Source organism: Triticum aestivum, chromosome 6A (genome assembly GCF_018294505.1).
Source record: "Triticum aestivum cultivar Chinese Spring chromosome 6A, IWGSC CS RefSeq v2.1, whole genome shotgun sequence".
Taxonomy (NCBI): Eukaryota; Viridiplantae; Streptophyta; class Magnoliopsida; order Poales; family Poaceae; genus Triticum; species Triticum aestivum.
This window is the reverse complement of record NC_057809.1, coordinates 472447271-472456748: the sequence shown is the minus strand read 5'-3', so window position 1 is coordinate 472456748 and position 9478 is coordinate 472447271.

The window sequence follows — 9478 nt, the reverse complement described above, 5'->3', positions numbered from 1 at the left end:
GACCGGGCCCGGAGGGCCCCGTGCGGGCCCTGGCGGGCCGGCAGGTGAGGCGCGGCGGCGGAGGAGAGTGGCGGCGACAGGTGGCGGGTGGTGGTTGGTTGTGGGGGCGGTGATGCTGAGGTGGCGGCTCTGGATTGGTCTGGGTGAGGTGGCGGTGGTGGTGGACATTGTCCGGCGCGGAGAAGAATTGTCCGGCGGCGCGTGGAGGAGGAAGTTAGGGTTTTATCTGCGTGAAAATTCCGGGAGGGACACGTATATATAGGTAGAGGGAGCTACGAAGCTCCAAATGAGGTGGGGTTTTCGGCCACGCGGTCGTGATCGAACGACCAAGATGGAGGGGTTTTGGTGGGTTTTGGGCCACTTTGGAGGGTTGTTGGGCTGCAACACACACGAGGCCTTTTCGGTCCCTCGGTTAACCGTTGGAGTATCAAACGAAGTCCAAATGGCACGAAACTTGACAGGCGGTCTACCAGTAGTAAACCAAGGCCGCATGACAAGTCTCGGTCCAAACCGAAAACGTTTAACACCCGCACATGAAAAGAGGTAGAAAGAGACACCGGGTGACATAGGAGCGCCGGATTGCAAAACGGACAACGGTGAAAATGCTCGGATGCATGAGATGAACATGTATGCAAATAAAATGCATATGATGACATGATATGGAATGCATGACACGCAAGCAATGACATGGCAACAACAGCGAATAACTGAAAGACACCTGGCACATCGGTCTCGGGGCGTCACAGCCCATTTGAAAATCTTGCAGTTTGCGACCTCACTTATAAACCTAGTAGTGATCTCACTTAAAAAATTACAATTGCGGGCCCGTTTGAAAACTTGCAGTCGTAACCCCCACTTAGTAACTTGCAAGCTTGCATAAGAAAAAGGGTTAATTATCCTTTTGCCCTCAGTGGTGTCCATGTGCTCAGTTTTGCCCCTAGTCCGTGCGCACCGACTCGTTCCGTGAACTCTGCCGTCTCCGTCAGGTCAACCTTTTGACTCGGCCCTTACAGGTGGGATCAGGCGGCAGAAACGGCCAATTTTATTCAGACCGTTGCACGCGTGGCTTGTGGGACCCAGCAAAGAGCCGTTGAGCAGAGAGCCATTGGCGGGTGTGCTATATAAGCGGGCGACAGCGGTGGTGACCACGGTGACAGAGAGCACGGCGGTGACCACGGCGAGAGAGAGAGCACGGCGGCGGGAAGCTAGCTGTGGAGGGCGCGGCGGTGGGAAGCTGGCAGTGGAGGGCGCGGCGGCGTTGAGATCCCCTTCGGCTCCGAGCTCCATGTCTTCCTCAAGCTCCCGCGCCACCTCGCGGATGCAGAGCCGGGCGCGTGTGGACATGCCTGTCTTCGTCTGTCCGCGGTGCCGGGCGGGCGTTGATCGAAGGGTTTCTCAGACACCGAGGAACCAGAATCGTCCGTTCTACGTGTGCAGCAAGAATGGGGTAAGAATCGGGGCAATTGCACCATTTTCGTCGTCGGGATGTTTGAGCAATGGGTTGATCTGTTTAGTGTTCATGCAGGTGACATGCTTCTTTCTTTGGGTCGATGCTCTGGCCAAGACTCTGATGAATGAACTGCAAGAAGAGCATGAAGAATGGTTGCGCATGTTGCCACGAACGGCAGTGGCCACACCACGAGCTCCGGAAGAAGAGATGGATGGCGAAGCACGCACTGACAGAGAGCTAGCTATTGAGCTTAGGATGTTGAAGAAGAAGGTTAGGAAGCTTGAAGATCAAGCACTACCAATACCCATTTGCAAATACTTTTGGGCATTTGTAGGTATAGTAATCGCACTGGTTGTAATGTTGAAAATGTATGGAAAGGCATGAATTATGAAGGAATTTGTAATCTTGAAATTGTTTGAGAAATTCACCTAGTTTAAATGTTGATTAAAGTTGTTTAAATGTTGAAACAAAAAGAGAAGAAGTGACCAACATTTAAATATGTTGGAAAAAAAGAGAAGAAATTAGGAATTCAGAAACTTTTGATCAATGAAATGCAGCTCTCTGCTCTGCCTTTCTGTCCAAAAAAAGGTTGCTCTTGGGCCAAATTCGGAGCGTAGAGCCAAGTGCAGGCTAGACTAATGGGCCAACTGCATCCAATTAGGCCCATTCAGAGGTTTTCTTGCGTATTTTTCTGTTTTCTATTCTGATTTTAATTTAGGCAGTAAATCATAATGCTGAAACTTTTTGTGGAAGCTAATTGAATTATTCCGGAGCCAAACAATTAATGTTAGAAATTTTTTGGAGCTGTTAATTAATCCAATTCAAATACACCATGATTTAAATCAAAGACCAAAATGTCATGAAAAATGTGCCTCGGCTCTGGTAGAGGTTTACGCCAGGTGCCAAAATAAATGAACATTTTTTAAGGGCATTACATTGAGAAAAACATAATATGTCTAAAAAATGAAGGGTGGAAAATGCACAAAAAATTGGTGCGCCTGGGGACTCGAACCCAGGACCGCGTGGGTTTGTGGTGTTTAGGGCTACGCTGGTAACCGCTAGGACAGATGGCAAGACTTTGACATGGGTAGGGAAAGAAGGTATACATAGTGAGACTGTGAATTTTTTTAAAAAAAAAATAGTGAGACCGTGAATGTTGCACACGCGTGAGAGTGGTTTTCCTTTGTTTTGCACTTAAATTTTGGAGGGTTGGAAGGTTGAAAATGTATGTTGCACTACCACATGATTTTGGTCAGAGTGGCACTTGGTTTAGGGTTAGAGTGGCACTTGGTTTAGGATTTAAAGGGAATAAATTTGCATGTTAGTTCATGACTTTTTGTTTGAATGAAACAGAGGGCTTCTCACCCCCTCCGAAAACCACAAGTTCTCGAACTTCATGACTTGTTTAGGGAAGAAATGATAAGTTTGGGCACGGACATTTTTTAACACACATAATAAGATGGAACACACTGTACCATTACAATAACTTAGATAAGTTCACGGACAGTTCACGGACACATGATGAAACATGACACGACACGACACGACATAGAAAAGCAACAAAATAAAAAACCAAACATGACGAGCTTGACTCCGGGCTTGAACATCTTCATCTTGACCTCCTTCTTCCACCTTGGCCGCGCGTGCCCCTTCAACACCGTCTTCATCTTCACACCTCCTCCTCCTCGTCGTAGGGAAGGGAGTGCATCTGGCCTGGAGCGGGGAAGATGCGCTCGTAGTTGGTGTAGATGTTGTAGACGGTGAAGAAGATGGCCTCGCAGCCGCACCAAAAGACTTGGCCGAGGAGCTCGCGCGCGTCAAATGGGTTGGTGAAGGTGACCGTGAGCAGTAGGAGGATGCCGCCGCGGTCACGAACCTCGTTGAGGGTGAACATCCTCGGCGAGCCCCGTGGGAGGTGGGCATAGCCGGCTCTGAGGAAGGCGCGGATGAGTTCGACGGAACCCCTCCACCTTGAAATAGCCCACACACGGAGCTCCCTCTCCACAAGCACGCCCGGTGGGTAGCGCAACTCCGGCACCACAGGCGGACGGCTGAAGGTCGGCCCGTTGAACTGCATCTTCTTCACTTGGTCTCGCTTGGGGAGGGCTCGGTCGCTTGGGTGTTTGAAGTTGGAGAGGATTGGATCTGGCTTGTGGGTGGGAGAGGAAGAGAGGCACCCCATTTATAGGCCTGTGGGTGGGAGAGGAAGAGAGAAAGGATGAGAATGGTGCGTGTGTGAATCCAGACGCGTGTGTGTATCCGTTACATTTTGCACACTTAAATTTTTGCACGAAAACGATGCATCTTTGACCGGGGAGTGCATGTGAACCGCTGCCCTGAACCACTACCCTGAACCACCTAGCTCGCCTCGCTAGCCTAGCTCGCCTAGCGCGCCTCGCTCGCCTCACTCGCATGCATGCACGTCGCCGCCTCCCGCGCATGCGCAAACCCACGTAGCCGCCTCCATGCATGCAAGGCCTGGAAAGGCTGAGACGGGCTATTTACTGCAGTCTCAGGCCCAGACAACGAGACGGCCCAATGGTCCATCCAGCGCGCCCGATATTTGTTAAAAAAACAATCTCCCAGCCAATCAGATTGCATCTCGCGGATCGCCCCCCTCCTCCCCGCAGATTCCTTCTAGAAGGGTTAGATCGACGGCCCTTGATCACCGCTAGGGTTAGATGAACGGTCCTTATTCAGCGCTAGGGTTAGCGGGGTTTGGGAGGGGTTTGGAGCAGTCAAAGCTATGTTTGACCAGATTTCAAATGAGCATAATAAATTAAATAAAAATCAGAAAAATGAAAAACCTGCGCACATAGTCTTCTTATGTCATATACTAACGATTTAAGTTGATAAACAAGCTTTACATACATTTAAATGATAAGTTCATGTGTATTGTATGATATCTCGAGTATCTCAAACTCTCTTGTATGAAGTGAAGAGAAGTGTTTTGGGGAAATGAACATGAAAATTTCAAAAAACTCACCACAGCTTCATTTTGGAGTGACTAAGAAGGATCCAGGCTTAGTTTTTCATTTTGATGTTTTACACTTGTTTAAATCTTGGTCAAAGTTAAGTTTGACCAGAATTCAAATGAGCAAAACAAATTTAAAAAAAAATCAAAAAATGGAAAAACCAGCGCACATAGTCTGTACATATAGAATATATGTGTAGGAAAGTTATTTGACTGATTTAGATAAGGTCGAAAAAAACCTTGCTTAGAAATGAGGCCATTTACCCTACCTTTGGACCCCTCTTTTTAGCACATTTTTCATGAAAATTTCAAAAACCTCACCACAACTTCATTTTGGATTGACTAAGAAGTATCCAGGCTTAGTTTTTCATTTTGATGTTTTAGACTTGCTTAAATCTTGGTCAAAGTTAGGTTTGACCAGAATTTAAATGAGCAAAATAAAATTCAAAAAAATCAAAAAAAGGAAAAACCATGTGCTCATTCAAACATCATCCAACAGATATTTAAACATCATGTCAAACATACTTCTAACATAGGTCCAACATCATCCAACAGAAATACAACATGTCAAGTGATAAATGTTTCATAATACAACATCATTCCTTATTCATAATGTTTCATAATTGTTCGTAGATAGCGTTGGGGCTTCTGTCTGTTCCTTGAGCTTCTTGTCATCACTTTGCTCCTCGTGAACCTTGTGCTCATTGTTTCTTCTCTTCTTCTCTTGGTTGTCGGTACCTTGCGCGTCTTCTTCAAACCTACCATAGAGCTGTGCAAAACATAAAGGGTCCAAACATAAACGGTAATGAGATCGTGTCAAGTGATAGATGTATAGTAGTATTTGACCCTTGCAAGATTTACATACCTAGCAGAACTCACAACAACAGAAGGTTGGTCACCATTTGGAGCCTCACTTGGATCATCATTTGGAGCCTCACTTGGATCACCATGATCACCATTTAGAGCCTCACTTGGATTACCATTTGGAGCCTCACTTGAATCATTATTTGGAGGATATTTTGGATCATCGTCAAAATCATCCGGCTGTTGACCATCATTTTCATCATCTGTTGAGGCAACCGGCTGTTGACCAACATTTTCATCATCTATTGAGGCAACCGGCTGCTGACCAACATTTTCATCGAAGCCTTCATCGAAACTCTCTCCGAATGCTGGATCTACTGTGTTATCACAATACTTACCGAAATGACCAGACCCACCACATCTTGTGCACTTACGCTTCCTCGCTCCAAGTCCAGCTCCTTCGCTGCGAGGTCTTATTCGACTCTTCCTTGGTCTACCTGCTGCTCTCTTCGGAACTGGAGCGCAAAGCTTGAATCCAGGGTCCACCATGTCCCATTGTTGTTTTCCCTCCATAGCAGGCAAGGCATAAGCATATGTGGCTTTGAACCTTGCAACAGAGTAGTAATCATGCACATACTGCTGTATGTTCCCTGCTGGACCTGGGAGAGAAGTGATGAAAAACAAGGCATGAATGCATGGCAAACCAGTTATCTGCCATTGCCTACAACTGCAAGTTCTAGCTTCTAAATCCACTGGATATCTCCATTCCCTCTTCTCTTTATCCAAATATGATATCTCTGTTGTGGTACCCGAGCAAAGCGTCATGTTCATTTCCAAGCATGTTGTCTTCTGCTTCAGTTCATTCATCACGGCAGGGATGATAATGTGGCCCATGAATTTTGCCTCGGCTATTCCTGCACGATAATGAAATTTCTGCATGTATTCTATCCTTATTCTATCAAGCAAATCCACCACATAATGACCCTTTAGTTTCCGGATCGTTGAGTTGAAAGACTCTGCTAGATTATTGTGCACATAGTCAACTTTGCTCACTTCACTGAATTGGCTTCTGGCCCATAACTTGGAGTGGTGTGTTTCCAAGTATTCTTTCACTTTGGGATTCATGTATAACTGCCTCAAGTGGTAGTTGTGCTTCTTCACACTGCATGTCAAAGATGCTGGCCATAAATTGTCGGTATACACCTTTCCTTTGAATTTCTTCATGAAATTTGCAGCAAGGTGACGCATGCATTCCCTATGCTCTACTCCAGGGAACACATTGTCCACGGCCACTTCTAAACCTTTGCAGGCATCTGTATGAATGACCAACCCATTGGGATGTGCAATAGCCCGGCGGAGATTATGCAAAAACCAAGTCCAGCTCTCCTCAGACTCTGTCTCTAGCACACCATAGGCAACTGGAAATACAAAACTATGTGCATCAACTGCACAAGCTGCTACTAACTGTCCTTTAAACCTTCCTGTGAGAAAAGTGGCATCAATAGCCAAATAAGGCCTGCAGCCTGCCAAAAAACCCCGGCGACAAGCCTCAAAGCAGACAAAAACACTTCTAAAACATTCCTTGGTCTTTGTCACTCCCCTGAATGTGTACTCCACGGTGTGGTGATCAATATCTACAATACTACCTGGGCTTGTCCTCTCCACTTCACCTTTGAATGAATACAACAATTGAAAACTTTCCTGCCAGTTACCATAAATAGAATCCATAGCATGTTGTTTACCATTGAACAACCTCATGTATGGTAAATCTATCTTGAACTTATCTTTGATGTTCTTCTGCAATTCCTTTGGACCCACTTGCTGGTTTTCTTTCACCCACTTTTTTACTTCTTCTGCCACCCATCTTGACTTGGCTCTACTGATTGTATCCTTCCTAAGGGTTGATTCCTGACATGTGTGCTTAAAAGGATTCACTTTGACCTGAACATTAGTGCTATTCCGCATTTTAGCTACAAGCAGCCTCCATGGACAACCCTCAGTCGGACAGTGCACTCTGTAACGTACTTGATCGCTCTTGTCAAATTTGAAAGTACGTTCTACCTTGATGCAGTATGTCACAAGTGCATTTCTACACTCATTCATGGATGCAAAAACTGTACCTTCTTCCATTTGAGGGTTCAAAGGGTCCCATTGAACAGCTGCAAGGTCTTCGTCCTCACCCATTGCGTCATCATCCACACGGACTGCATTGTGAGCCTCATCTTGGTTTTCAGCCCTATGTGCCCGTCGTAAATTCTGAATAACATCAGAATATAACTTCTCTTCATCAACCCCAGAATTGTAGCCATCAGGCTCCACTTCAAGGGGGACCCTACTACTGTTGCCCACACTTGTCGAGCCACCACGTCGTCGTGCACCAACTGAACTGTTCTGGCTAGAGATGCCATTACGACGACTTGATTCTCCCCGAGATGTTGCACCCGCCATCCTAGGTCCAAATGCCTGCTCAAGCACATCAACTTGCAGCCTCACATGGAAATTATCTTTCTCTTTATGCCTAACAAACATGGTAGCTAGCTCTTCATCATTACTAACTGTCACCCAATTCTTTCCCCCATCATAGTATTTGTAAACCACTTCATCAAGCAAACCCCAAGGATATTGGCTACAAATTACCTCCCCAAATTGTCTGAAACTCCAATTACTAGCCATTGGCAATCGATAATCAAAACCTCCTTGGTATTTCTTCTTATCCTTTGCATCGAACATGTACCGGTCCCTTCTAATGTGCACCATGAAAGCAAACCGCAACTCCATCCTAACCGGCGAAAAACAGAGACGCAATCAGCACACTAATTGGGCAAACCTACTCGAATCGAGTGTTCAAATGCACAACTAAGCTCAATCTAAACAAGAGGCGAGACTTACCCCTCGGGAACCCAGTCGTGGACGCGGCGGATCTCCGGCCCGATGCCTGCCTCGCCAAATACTCCGGGGTCGCCGCTGCTCTCCATTTCGCCCTAGGGTTCTTCCTCCTAGTTCAAATAGCTCCAGCAGCCCCCCACCTTTGAGCGCTCCGGCCGGGCGCACGGAAGGAGGCCGCGCCGCGGGTCGAGCAGGTGGCGGGCGCCCCACCCGTGGCGTCGCAGGAAGGTGGTGGGCGTCACAATGAGCCGTGGAGCGTAGGCGCAGGGAGGTAGCGGCGGAGCAGGGCGTGCAGCTGGTGGCGGGGCAGGTGCTGGCCGCGGCGCAGGTGGCGGCGGCGGCGGCGCACGACAGCCGGGCGGGCGGATGGGTGTGAGCTAGAATGATTTGGGGATTTAGTTGCAGGGGCCTACATGTCAGCTCCGGACCCACGTCCACGCGGTCCCACGTGTAAGCTCCGGACCCACAACTACTAACGCCGGCGGACGGAATGGACTCAAATATGGCCGTTTGGCCTCGTCGTAGTTGCTATGCACGGACTAGGGGCAAAACTGAGGACAATTTGCATCTGAGGGCAAAACTGAGCACATGGACACCACTGAGGGCAAAAGGATAATTAACCCTAAGAAAAATATTGGCATGAATGATAAACATAAGCTAGCCATCAAAACGTGTTTGACCTGAATGCACAAAAATGAGATAAGATGTGCATCAGACACTGCATATCCTCTAGGTTTCACACACAAATTCGCTACCCCATTTCGCATAGATTCAGACAAAAAATAACATAAATAGGTTAGAAAAAAAAAAGATAAGGGTCGCCGAAAACGTTCCTACCCCAATGCATACGAGGGATTGTAGCAAAATATAAGATCGATAAAGTGGTTCTAAGCCCTCATCCCATTTTGCATAGATCCCTGCTTACAAACAGCAAAATCAAAGATGAAAATTGTCAGTGGTATTTGTGAAGAAAAAAAATGCAACTACTACCCTCCCACCAATTAGTTGCACGTTGTCAAGGGGGTTGTGCAACTGTGGTTGATACAATTTATTAAATAGTTGTTCATGGGTGTCAGAATTTATGTTCCTACAATTTTTTAAAATATTTCGTACTCCTAAAACAGAAAGAGAAACAAAAAAATTATAAAGTAAGGAAAAAAGCATAAAATAAATAAGATCAGAAAGCAAAAGGTGAAATAAGAAAAAGGAACACATCTATAGAGATCTCAAGCTCCCTTGAATTGAAGCGTTGTGGTGCTTCGAGGATTGTGGGGGTCAATAGGGCCCCACACGTAAGTGTGTGTTGTTTAGATTTATTTATTTTCTCTTTTTATTTTTTCATGTTTTAATTCATGAGAACTTAT